Source organism: Rhagoletis pomonella, unplaced genomic scaffold, assembly GCF_013731165.1.
Source record: "Rhagoletis pomonella isolate Grant_MI unplaced genomic scaffold, Rhpom_1.0 Rhpom_scaffold_02389, whole genome shotgun sequence".
Taxonomy (NCBI): Eukaryota; Metazoa; Arthropoda; class Insecta; order Diptera; family Tephritidae; genus Rhagoletis; species Rhagoletis pomonella.
This window is the reverse complement of record NW_023460943.1, coordinates 8,081-22,436: the sequence shown is the minus strand read 5'-3', so window position 1 is coordinate 22,436 and position 14,356 is coordinate 8,081. Positions and strand designations below refer to the sequence as shown.

Here is a 14,356-nt window from a genome sequence, read left to right as displayed (position 1 = left end):
ACAAAATTAATTCCATACTGATGGAGAAAAATTTGCGTTATTCGAAAAGGGAACATGGTTCCTCCCGTACAAATTTACTGTTTTATACTGCTTATCTCTAGAGGTGTTCATGGTAGAGTACTGGGACTTGGTACTGGGGTATGTAAAATCAATTCTAAATTCATGGAAGAAGATTAGGGTTATAAGAAAAAGAGGCGCGGCATTTCCAGTACAAATTTACTTTTTCTTGCCACATATCCCTGAAAGTGTTTGTGAAGGAATACTGGAACATGGTATGGAGGTTGTGTATACAAAATGTATCAATTGCTCATGGAAAAAATGTGAGTTATTAAAAAAGGAGGCATGTAGGCTCCCATACATACTAAAAACTTTTTAATACATACTAAGTATTTTAAATTTGTTATGGAGATTTATTTTATAAGTGCCGTACTGACAGAATAAATTTCATTAAATGGAAAAGGGAGAGCCGGGTTCGGCCTTATAAGTGAGAAGTGATATTTTATCAAGGCCTGGTTACCTAATTTGAGTTGGAAATATTAGAACCCGCCGTGGAACCTCCAAGAAGGTTACATTGGTGAGGTGAGATTGTTATCTTTCGTATGCCTAGCGCGCTGACGAGATTTTATAATTTCATAGTTTTAAACGGATTAAATACCTTAACTCGCTTAAAAAATAACGAGCTATAACGAAATTGGCACAGAAATAAAATCTAACATCATTAAATTATTTTTCATATTTGTATGAAAGCGCGGGGAAAACCCGCGGGTATAAGCTAGTATGTATATAAAATAAATTGGGACGACAATTTTTTTTTTTAGTTACAAGGTTATTGCAATACAGCGATCAATTGAATATGAACAAATTATAATTTTTTTAATTGGGATAAAGACAAATATTTAGGTATTCCCATAATTGGCATTCGATTTGCACCACATTTTGGGCGAATGCTCAATCGTGTGACACTATGTACCTTTAAACTTTTATTTTTACGGATGTTGTTTAAGAATGAACTATAATTTTGTAAAAAACTAACCAAAGTTAAATAACAGCAAATATAGTATTTTAAAACCTGTCAAAATTTGGTGCGGCTATAATTTTTTCGACCGCTGTACATAAGTTTACTAGGATTACTCGTACATAAGTTGACTATGATTATCATAGTAGCACAATGTCACTAAGTAGGGACACGAATTTCGATACGATGCGATACCATATCGATAGTTTTGGCATTTGATACCGATATTTTTTCTCGATAGTTTTAAAACGATATTTTTTGGTATCGAGTACCAGAGCCCTAGTATCGTATCGATTGTTACAAACTCAAATTACGAAGATAATGTGATTATCAATTCTTCCGGATATAAACTGGGCTTTAAAGAACAGAAATTTTTTACTAACATTAGGATTGCACACGCGGTTTCGGTGGTTTAAGTCAACGCCTGTGTAAAAATAATGTATTGGCGTTTACACAATATTTTTGTTTGGCCGAGCTTCTCCTCCGATTTGTTGTGTGCGCCTTGATGTTGTGCCACAAAGGGCGTCCCTAATGTTTTACGCCGTCTCTGAACGGCGATTTTATTTTTTATGAGAAGCTGTTTATCATGACAGAAATACGCACGGAGGTTTCTAATCACTACACCACAGCGGCCTACATACGACACCAATATTCAGAGATTTTTGTTTGGATTTTGGTATCAATATTTGGGATTTCGAGTGTTTTTATTCCGATATTAATGGGTACCCGATATTTTTAAATCGATACTTTAAACGAGTACCATATCGACACTTTCGGTTTGATATCGTGTCAGTGGTAAGCAGGTACGTGAACCGGTTTTAAACCGAACAGGTTTTGAACCGAAAAACCGCTTTTTTCTATTAATTAACTGAACCATTAACCGAACCGAAATTTTCCACAAATGTTTGATCCGAACCGAAAACCGAACCACTTTCCATAAAGGTTTAAAGGTTCGTTTCAACCAATTTTCAAGAGATAAATGTACTCGATATTTTTTCTTTTTGTTAAACATGGTAATACCTACCATGTTTTTTACCATGTGAGAATATCAATGGGTTGCCTACCCATCTCATTTGACAGACCGCTTAACCTTGCGCGTTGTTGCACTTGGCACTTGACACTTAAACTTGCGCGTTATTTTTTTTTTTTGTTTTCCGAACCCTTGAACCGAACCGAAACCCCGGTTCAAAGACCAAAAAACCGCTTTGACGAACCAATCCAAAAGTGCAAAAATGGTTCGAACCGCTGAACCGAACCGACCAAATTTTTCATCCGGTTCACGTCCCTGGTGGTAAGTGCATTTTAAAATTTTAGGACCATAGCCTCATGCGATTATTGCGAAGAATTGCTTTGAAGGAACTCAAGCTCATCTCAAAATCTACTGATACGATACTCCACTTCAAAGCTCGTTCGATTTGTCGTTATTTAACAATTAAGTAATAGGTTGTGGTGTTTTTAGTCGTTATATTTTTATTCCACAACAGTCAAAAATATGTTTATCCCCAATTCTTCTATATAGCCGTGGATTTTCAAGGACCAAGGATTTTCGTAACAAGTTTTTGGCTTATCTGCATTGGTTCGACTTTTATTTGATTAGATGTTTTTTTTCTACGTTTGGAACAGGGTTGCGTGATTTTGATTTAGTCAAATCACAAATCCATAAATTAAATTTATTTCTGAATTGAAAGTCGCATCAAATCCCAAATAAATTTTATTTGTGATTTCCTTGGTCAACCAAATAAAAGATAAGTTTTATTTGTGATTTCATTCGTCAACCAAATAAAAGATAAGTTTTATTTGTGATTTGAACGCAGCGTTGCCAGGTTGACGTTTTTAACGTCATTTGGACGTTTTTTGTATCCTATTGACGTTTGGACGTTTTTTATGTAAAAAATTACGTTTTTTAACTTCCCAGTAATTTTTCTCTGTTACCAAATCTTGTAATAGAACTGATTTTGAATTATTTTCTTAATAAATCTTTACAAGCTTTGTGTTTTGCAGCAAGTGCTTCAAAAGATGTTTATTCTTTGGACATAGATGACTTAAATATGATGCATACCAAGCGTGGACTAAGGATCCCGTGTTCAAAAAATGGTTGTGGAAACACTTGAGGTTACGAGGCTTATTGTAATGTTTGCAATTGCACATTAAAAGCCAAATCAGGAAGAGCCGTTCTCTTGCAACACGCACGCTCGCAAAAGCATCAAAAAAGCTGTAGCAGCATAAAAAGTCAGAAAAAGTAGGCGACTTTTTTAAGACTTCAGAGAAAATGTAATGAACGCAAAAAAGGCTGAAACCCACACCAAATATCTACAAGACAAAAATAAAAATAAATTAAAAATCAACGCGATTATTTAGCTTCTTTAAAATTGTACATTATTGCCCTGAAATTTAATGGGCAATCAAACTACATACTCAAAAAAATTCTAAAAAATCTAAATAAAAAGTTGAAAATCTAGCTGAAACTTTGCAGATTTTTTATAATTTTTGCACAAAGTTTGAAATGTGGATTTATATTTTGTTTGTTATAAAATGAGCTTTTATAGAAAAATAATAAACATTAAATAAACAAAAGAGAAACAACCTAAATCGATCAAAATGGTGATGACTTAATCTGTATGTATAAAATGATTTTATATTAACGATCTCAGTTTACAATAAGTTTTAAATGTGCAATGAAATTTTAATATACCCTACGTACACATGTACCTTTGTATACAAAAGTTTACTAAGAACAATTTTTTGTACCTTCATTTGAGTAAAACGTTTTTGGGTAGGAAATGACGTTTTTTCAGACCAAGAGGGACTTTTCTCATGCCGAAGACCTGGCAACACTGTTTGAACGTCAACCAAATAAAAAATAAATTTTATTTGTGATTTGATTCGTCAAGCAAATAAGAAATAAAATATATTTGTGATTTGCTTGGTCAACCAAATAAGGAATCAAATTTATTTGTGATTTGATTCGTCAACCAAATAAGAAATAAAACCTATTTGTGATTTCAATCGCCTCCAAATCAGAAATCAAATTGATTTGTGATATGATTTGTAGAGCCAATCATTGATTTGTGATTTTTCAGCTAAATAATACTCTTGTAGGCAACGCAACTACTTCGGGATATTTGGGACTATTTTGAAATTTTCGAGACTTTTTCGGGATTACAGGATTTTTGGACCATTTCGGGGTTTTCGAGAATTCTTCGGGATTTTGTTGACTATTTCGGGTATTTCGAGACAACTTCGGCATTCTCGGGGTTATCGGGATCTACGGGACTACCTCGGGATTTTTGGGATCAATTCGGATTTTTTGGAACTATTTCGAGTTTTTCGAGACTACTTCGAGGTTTTCGATGCTCTCGAGGCTATTTCGGGATCTCAGGGATTTTTGGGAAAAATTCGGAATTTTTGGGACTATTTCGGGTTTTTCGAAATACTTCGAGATTTTCGGGGTTCTCGGGAATATATCGGCATTTTTGGGACTTTTTTGGTATTTTTGAACTATTTCGGGATTTTCGGGACTATTCCGGGTTTTTCGGGACTACTTCGAGATTTTCGGGGTCCTTGGGACTATATCGGGATCTTCGTGACTACTTCGGTGTTTTTGGGACCAATTAAGAATTTTTGGGACTATATCGGGATTTTTGGGAGTATTTTGGTATTTTTGGGATAACTTCGAGATTTTCGGGGCTCCCGCGAATGTATCGGGATCTTCGGAACTACTTCGGAGTTTTTGGAATAAATTCGGAGTTTTTGTGACTTTTTCGGGTTTTTCGAGACTCCTTCGGAATTTTCAGGATTTTGGGACTAATTCGGTATTTTTGGGGCTATTTCTGGATTTTGGAGATGTTCTCAGGATTCGCGAGCCTATTCCGGGTTTTTCGAAAGTACTTCGAGATTTTCAGGAGTCTCGGTACGACATCGGGATCTTCGGGACTATTTCGGGTTTTTCGACACTACTTGGAGATTTTCAGGATTTTTGGGACTATTTCGGATTTTTTGGGACTATTTTGGGATTTCTGGATTATTTCGAGATATCTTCGGGATTTTCAGAACTATTCCGGGTTTTGCGAGGCTCTCGGGACTATATCGGGATGTTTGGGACTACTTCGGTATATTTTGGACCATTTAGGAATATTAGGGACTATTTCGAGTTCTTCGAGACTACTTCTGAGGGTTTCGGTGTTCTCCGGAATGTATCGAGATTTTTGGGACTATTTCGGGGTTTTCGAGATTTTCGGGGTACTCATGAATATATCGGGATCTTCGGGACTATTTCGAGGTTTTTGGGAACTTTTGGAACTATTTCGGGTTTTTCGAGACTACTTCGAGATTTTCAAGATTTTTCGGACTATTTCGGAATTTTTGGGACTACTTCGATATTTTCGGTTTTCTCGGGAATATATCGCGATTTATCGGACTAATTCGAGGGCTCCAAAAACCTCGGAAGTAGTCTCGAAAAACCCTTAATAGTCCCAAAAATTCCTAATTGGTCCCAAAAATATCGAAGTAGTCCCGAAGATCCCGATATAGACCCGATAACACCGGAAATCTCCAAGTAGTCTCGAAAACCCGGAATAGTCCTGAAAATCCCGAAGAAATCTCGAAAATCCCGATATAGTCCAAAAGTACCGAAATAGTCCCAAAATTTCCAATATATTCCCGAGAACATCGAAAATCTCGAAGTAGTCTCAAAAAACCCGAATTAGTCTCAAAAGTACCGATATATTCCCGAGAACACCGAAAAAGTCGCGAAAATCTTGAAAATCTCGAAGTAGTCTCGAAAAACCCGAAGAAGTTCCAAAAATTCCGAATTAGTCCCGAAAATCCCTAAGTAGTCCCAAGAACCCCGAAAATCTCGAAGTAGTCCCGAAAATCCCGAAGATTTTCGTGGAACTCGAAGTTGGAAGATACTTGAATATCGCTAAAAAATCACGATTCGCTCTACAAATCAAATCACAAATCAATTTGATTTCTGATTTGGAGGCAATTCAAATAACAAATAAATTTTATTTCTTATTTGCTCTACGAACCAAATCACAAATAAAATTGATTCCTTATTTCGTTGACCATGCAAATCACAAATATATTTTATTTCTTATTTGCTTGACGAATCAAATCACAAATAAAACTTATCTTTTATTTGGATGACTAAGCAAATCACAAATAAAATGTATTTCTTATTTGGTTGACAAATCAAATTACAAATAAATTTTATTTTTTATTTGGTCAACAAACCAAATCACAAATTAAATATATTTGTTAATTAAAGGCGGATTTTAAATCAAAAAGGATTTGAAATCACACAACCCTGGTTTGGAATTGACCTTTTATTTAACTTTTTTGTTTTAAATGCAACGGTACAAGTAGGTATGTTAAAAATACTGAGTGAAGTGCTTCGGTAGTTGGCTTCTAGTGAGTATAGTTTACTTATTGAAGGGAAGAAGATGGGCCGAAAATCAAGCGTTGAATTCCGCAGCTTTTTTCACTTGGATACGAGTAGTGATAAAAAAAGTTGGAGTGTGTAAAGTTTGTAAAAAAAATTATAATTATAATAGTGATTATCTGAGTGAATAAGAATAGTTCTACTTACTATTCCATGATTCAATAATATAAGGTTGGATCACCTGGCAGTTGTCTCGCTCCCGCATTCTGCCTTAGCCTGTGTTGCTTTCTTTTTTTATTTAAAGAAACTGCTACTAAAATACAAGGAGAAATACTGTCTTCGTATAAAAAGTTCAACAGGCAACACTGCCGATATTTTCATCGATTGTTTCGTGGAAACTGATTTTCTTATTGCGCAAATTCAAGTGGGTATGCCAAAAAAATAACAAATAATGGAACTATTTTGAATTAAAATAATAATTTACATATTTCTTTGCAGAGTATCGGAGTTATTCAAATTTTGTATTCAATAACCTACGTTTTACAGCAAGTGCAGCCGTTGCAAGTAAGTTTTGCATGCTAGGATCTCTGTGTGTCCGTCCACGTTTGGCTGGTGCAGTCCACTGTTAACTAGAGCTGCAGCGATTTATTTGGTGAAGTGCAGCCGTTGCATACTTACAAGTAAGTATACCACCCCATAAAAGTGAAAGTGCAAATATTAATAAAGATTTTTTCTTGTGCTGGTCAGAATCATTTGTGTGTCCGACCACGTTCGCTGGTGAGGGTATTTTCACCACTGCAGCCTTTGGTTTGTGGAGAATTTGCATACTTACAAGTTAGTATACCACCCCATAAGAGTGAAAGTGCAAATATTAATAAAGATTTTTTCTTGTGCAGGTCAGGGTCATTTGTGTGTCTGTCCACCAAATATAATTCAATTTAAGATATTGAACATGTAATTTTTAAATGCAGCAAATATAATAATTTTTAAAAGATTAATTTATGTATATACATTAGGCCCATTCTTTTGCAACCGAGTTATGACGAAATACACGCAAAGCAACAACACAAACTCGGCTATTTATCCGAGTTCAGCCAGGTCGGTTAAAACATAAGCGACCTGAAGAGTAGTGTTGTTAAGTGAAAAAACTGCTCAATTGTGAATTGTTAATGGGAAAGTGGAGAGAGCAATGTTTGTTGTGGAAATACCTCGCATAATTACTAATTTCTATTTTTTTTGTGTCTACATCCCGTTGAACTAATCACATGTTTCTTGCCAGCTACCGGCAGAGTTGCTTGCATCCTTCTTTGCACGAAAAACTTGTGCACCTCACCGAAAAAGGCACTTAAGCGAATTTTCTTTACTACTTCAAGAAGGAAGGTATCCGATTCCCTACGGAACCAAATAATGGAGAAGCACTTATTACGTAGAATATAATGCAAGCGAAATTTTTTTCGAATGGTATCTTATTACCTATATAACTACATAAATTGATTGCCATTTTCGTTGTTCTGCGATATGAGCAAAATAAATAAATGCTTGTAAAATTAGGTAATTGCAGGGCCAGTGCAGTTAAACGTAATACTTTCTTTGATAATTCATACTAGTTGCACAATTTTTAAGGCAGATATCGCCAATGTGCAGGTATGTTATCGGAGCAGTTTCCTTATTATCATTATTGTTAAAAATAATGTCTCAGATGCGAATTTTGGGGTAGGTATCTTAAATGTGAACTTAAGCATAAAGGCAGCAAAGCAAAATATACTGTATTGTATCAATTGTATGTTTACTATTTGTATATTTCTTCATATCGCACACCGTCTTCAAAAGAGGCACAACTCAAAATAATACGTTTGTCAGAAAATGCGAAAAACTATTTCTTAGCACATGATAATCATATGGGCTAGGGCGACTTTACTATAGGTTTTTTTTAAACAAATTATACCAAGAATTTGATCCAGCTTTTGCTAAAAGGTAAATAAAAGCTCAGTGTACATTTTTAGGGTGATATCGCACACCTTTGAATAAAGGACTTGTTTGAGTTCCATTAAATTTGTTTTAAATATGTGTACTGGAATTTTAATGAAACCATGGTTTATTTTGAATATTTGGGAATATTTGTCGATCAGATTTCTCTTTGATCGGAATTTTATGAGAAAAAAATCCTCTCGTTCGTCATTTATTTCATTGTGGAATCTGCTTTATATATTTATCAGTGGAATCTGCTTTATATATTTAATTCAATTATTATATAAAAACGCATTTCAGCACTACCAGACTACTTTTCCTACTACCTTTTCACAAAAGGGGATAAAATGGTTACCCGCTTCCTCTTTCCTACTCAAATGCAACCTTACAAGGCAGTCGATTGACACAAATGTCAATATTTATCCAACCTTGTATTATTGAATCATGTTACTATTCTTTATAGTTTGTTTTATTCGTTGCATTTTCATCATATATTTTCTCTGCAGCATAATTAAATTTACTAACTCACCTTTTAAACAAAAAAAATTTCATAAATAACTGCGGTTGGCCTTTATTTTCGTTAGAGATTCCATTTCTCACCGTTATTAACCGTAAGCTCTCTCGCATAAATCGCTTTCAGAGTGATATATCACAAAAAGTAAAAAATAAATGGTTAATGATAGGAAAAGTTACAACGTGTTTAATGTGGACCAATTATTTTTGGTCTCTTGAATTTTTAGTTTAAAATTTCTTTTTCCCAGTAGGGTTTTTTGCACATTATCTTCTCTGTGCGAATTGATCGTGATAGATACGGATCTGAATAAGCTACTGGAACACGGCTGTTTGTCAAAAGCATCCGATTTCGAACTCGCGTAAATGTGCATTTGCTAGATGCGATAGCATGAACGCTCTTCGAAAAAATATGTTCGAAAGGGCTAAATTTTGCATTTTAAATGCAGCAAAAACGCTGCATTAGGCATTTTCAAACCTAAAAATTTCAAACCTAATTACACCTAATTTACAAGAAACTCACCACCAAAGGCGAATTCATATAAGGTAGTAGAGGCAGCACAAAAACTACACTAAAAAATTATACCCGCAATTGCAATAAGAACAAAGCATACTTAAATAAACACATCTTGACATCAGTACAAAAATCTAATTTCGCCTGTAACCCCACCTTGTAGTCTGGGAGCCAGTGACAGATTTTTGCGACCAATTTTAGTTTAGTTAGCTCATATTCATTTCAATGCATCGTATCATGCTCCTATAAAGCTTAGTAACGTTCCGCTGCTGCACCACGGGTGGGTTGGGCCTACAACAGCCTCCCACGCAAACAAAAAAAAAATATATATATATAAAATTTAATTATTTCAGTTTTGCTAGAAATGATATGAATGATAGAGTGTATAGTAAAGAGTAAGAAAACGATGTTCAGCTGTCTGTATGTTATACTTAAGCTGCTGAGGTGAATAAAAAAAAAAATAAAAAATAAAATTATGATTTTAGTTCGCACGAAAATTGGTCAGGTGATAGTTGATATGATACTTAAATCAAACATTAACCTGGCTGTATGTAGGTGGAAAAACGTTCAGCTGAGACAGTGAAGGTGTAACGCAGAAAGCAGGTATATAAACTGAACTGAACTGAACGTCTTTCCGCCCGCGTACAGTCAGATGAGCGGTTTTTTGGTTTAAAGTGATATGTGAACTATCATATAACCAATTTTCACCTGAACTGAAAGAATGTATCTAAAGTTACACGTATTTACTCATGATATAAAATATAAATTAATTCCCTAGATGGTCCAGGGGTCTTGATACAAAGGCAGTCAAAACACAGTAAAATTTATGGCTAACAGAGCGTAATTTGCCAAATAACGTAAAAACGCTATAAATTTGTTAAATAACAAGTATAGTTTCAGGCGCTAGTAAGAGAAATACCGGAAATTAGCTTCAGCTTTAACATGGCCAAACTGTTAAATTTTAGGCACTTCTTACACAGGGAGTTAGTGAAATAAAGAGATACGATAAAAGGCACTCAAAATGCACATGCATGCATCTACTATCCCGCAGTCGAAAATATTTCAGTTAGTACGATGAGCTTCTTCTGAATATTGTTAAGACGACGTGGATAATGCTACATAGTCGGGTGACATGAGATATTAAAGGTAAACGGAAAACAATTGTCTATAATTAACATATCGAAGTGGTCAAAAGGATTAGCTTAGGTGAAAATGCTTCAGTTTGAGATAGAATTTACATTTAAAGAACTTTTCTATTTAATGCAACAAGATAAAATCTTTATAGGAGCTGTTTGCTCATAGAGCGCTATTGCTATGCATATAACAGAGAGTATGTGACGTCGATAACGATGTTTAAATGGAGTTTAGTGTTAACCAGAGATGGCGAAAATAACCCTTAGGGCTTAGGTCTGGTTATCACTACCTCCCAGTTAAACGTCATTATCGACACTTTATCACCGGTTTGTGTTAACCCTTAGTAAATTGTTGTCGTTTGACAGCGTGAAACTCTCTGTAGTGCGTTTGGGATTCGGTTTCAGCGTTCTACGTAAAAATTTGTTATTCAAATAAGTTGGTGTTAAAGACATAAATCTGAAAAGTGTTCCAGCAACGTTACACAAATTTTAATTTCCTGTGCAATCGTCTTAAGAGCGCACATATGTACATACTAGGGCTCGTAAAATTATCCGACTATTCGACTAATCGGTTACCCGATTATTCGATTCGTAACCGTTCGCATGCTTATTAGTCGGTTAATGGTATTCGAATAGTCGCCCGCCTTCGATTATTCGAATAGTTGCTTTGCTTCGACTACTCGAGCATTGTAGCAAATCGAATTTCAGTAACCGAACTTTCATTGAAACTTCTTTGACAAATGAAAAATTTTTTTTTAAATATATACATGCACACATATGTATGTATATTCAGATACAAAAATGAGCGGACGCAAAAGGAGCAGGGTTTGGGATTTTTTCGAAAAATCAGAGGACGAAAAGGAAGTAACATGTTCCATATGTGGTGCAGTTTTGTGCTACAATCATCCACATCCTCACTGAACAAACATTTAACAAAAATCCATAACAAAAGCTCGCGAAAATGAGAGGTAGGTATTGCTTTAGCCATTGTCTCTAAAATATTTCGCAATAACATTTCAATAATTAGCGCACATTCTTGCAAAAAAAGTTTGCCTTAATTTTGCACATGCAATCTTATATATGTTCTACGAATGTAACAAGACTTTTCATATATGTATATGTATCTGTAAATGCAAAAAAAACTCGAACTTAAAATATTCGATTAACCGAAAATGAACGGTTAGCCGAATAATCTAAAGTGAACGGTTATCCGAATAGTCGACAGCTTTCGACTACTCGAATATTGCTAACCGATTAACAGTAGTCGACTTCAGTCAGATTCGAATAATTCGGTTAATCGATTAACCGAATTGCCCGAGCTCTAGTACATACCCTGTAGCAAATCAAACTGGTACAGAACATGCGCTGAGCTAGCCTGAAAAAGGACGGTACGGGTTCTTCATCTATCCCAACTCAGTGCTTTCAACTGTCTTTTTTAACATGGCGATGCCCTACGAAGTGACAATTGTCGCCCTCTGCAGAACTTTTGAACTTGTTCTGAGCTGACTCTGGCTTAGATGGTTCTGAGACAGTTCATATAACAACAATTCCTAGATAGTTCAAAAAGCGTCACCTCCGGGCTGGAAAAAATGTAGTTAGTTTTGAGCTGGATCTAAGAAGTATAGTGTAGAGCCTTTTCTTTAAATAAGCACGCATACAATTTTGTAAATAAAATATACAATTTGTTTTGCACTAATTTACTTTTTGAGGCAAACTGTGCTTTAAAATTAGGAACATAGAGTGTCAATTATTCCTTCATTTTCTAAAACCGTTATTCTTTAAAATAATTTATATTTGTTACGTATAATAGGTATTTCTGGAATACTTATAGTTAAAAATCTAAACTAAATCTTGTCAAAAAATGAGAAAAACGGTGATATATCGAATGCTTATTTGTGATAACTCAGCGTTAAATTGTATTAAATGTATTGAAATGTAATACATAGACTCCCCGGCATCTAATAAGAACATATAGAATTTTGAATATTCACAATGGTTTTCGTTTTTTAAATAAATTAAATTAAATAAATTAAATAAACTTAAAATTTTTTATTAAAGGATGGCTCATAAGTATTATAACATAAATAAATAAATTCACGTTTCTAACTGTGTTCGAAATTTAGAAGAATTCTAGAAACTGTTATAAAAACTTCAATATTTTAAATCAGAGTTTATAAGTATGCAGTTCTTAATCGCGCTGATTTTATTTAACTCTTTTTAAGCACGCTCTTGAAGGTATTCTCCTATTTAAATATTTTCGTTTAAGATACAAGATTACACTTTACTACACTAAAATTTGACGTGCTACAAAACAGAATACTCGAAATATTTATAAAAATAATCTGTGATTAAAAAGTTTAAAATTTGAAGACAGTTTTTAGAGTTCTATCAAGTTTGCAGCACAGTTAGGAATTTGAATTTAAATGGTTTATGGAGTATGACACATAGTACTTAAGTAAACACGAAAAACGTTTAAAATGAAAAACATTGAAAATTAAAAATAAAAAATCACTGAGATTGTTACAGCTTTCGTTTATTTTTTAACCGACTTCCAAAAAAGGAGGATGTTCTTATGCTGGAACCTAGTACTACATATTACCATGTTTCGGGTCCCGGCAAAGTCGATCAGCCTCAGTCCGTTATCGAACGTTTCGTCGTGGAGGCTGAATTTTCCGACAGTGGCGCCAAAGATCCCTTCCTTGCCCTCCTTGGCATTAAAATCGCCAAGCACGATTTTGACATCGTGTCGGGGGCAGCGCTCATATGTACGTACCAAACGCTCATAGAAGGGATCCTTGGACGCCTCATCCTTCTCTTCCGTCGGGGCTATGGTGGCCAGATAATATAATGATGACCAGATGGCCAGATGACATAATCAGTACTGTTGGGATCAAAAGTCAGAACAAAGCCACAAAAATCAGCTCATTTTTAAGCGTATTTTTTATTATTAACAATATAACAACCAAATAACAGCGCATTAATTTAACAAAAAATAACTAATAGACTTTTAAATGCATATAGCAGTATCAATATAAAAATTCATTATTTTAAAACAAGTCAAAGGTATTACGTATGTATGTACAGTTGTGCTCAGGAAAATAGTAGTAAAATGTATTGACAGGTTTTCAAAATTTTTTCCTTCTTACTTAATTTAAATTTTTTATAAAAATTTAGTTAATTCTATAACAAAAGACATGTGAGTTGAAGTCTCAAACTTTCTAGAAAATTTATAACAATCGAGAAAAAATAAATAAAAATTGTAGCCTATTCAGCAGCAGACGAGCTAGAGTCAGAATCTGTTTGCATATTTTAAGCTACAAATTTAAAACATATTTAGTTGGTGTGCTTATTAAATACAACATTCAGATTAAAATGTTGACTGTTGGAGCGACCAATGCGGAAACACGTCCACAGTATTTCATTGAATGTATTTATTGAAGTTGTATGCAGTCATATCTATGCGATATATACGCTAGCACCCTATGTATGTATTTATTGAGTTTGTATGCATTCATAACTATGCGTATTTACTTTTGAATTTGTACTAAAACATTTACATAACTTTTGCCATTGTATCTTTTGAATACCTTTGAATTTATATTTATCAAACGGCATACATTGCACTTGGAATTATATTTAGTGAACACTTTATGTAAGCATTATTGTACGTTATGATTAAGTAGTTGGCAACGCGGGAGCTTTCACTAGCAAGATCACTCGCTTTATACACATATTGTATGTATGTACATACTTTGCATTTGACAGATGAGTTTATATTTATCTTTTCATCAATCGTTTTTTGGTATCCACACAAAGTTGCAGTGCTCGTGCGC

General features: G+C 34.4%; 1 long non-coding RNA gene across 1 annotated transcript; it reads left to right on the top strand.

Moving 5' to 3' along the window:
- Positions 1 to 6,773: 6,773 nt before the first annotated feature.
- LOC118753371 lies at positions 6,774 to 7,452 on the top strand. Its single transcript, XR_004994798.1, has 4 exons — positions 6,774 to 6,826; positions 6,897 to 7,078; positions 7,146 to 7,232; positions 7,295 to 7,452. It is a non-coding gene; the product is annotated as an uncharacterized LOC118753371 (long non-coding RNA).
- The last annotated feature ends 6,904 nt before the right edge of the window (positions 7,453 to 14,356 follow it).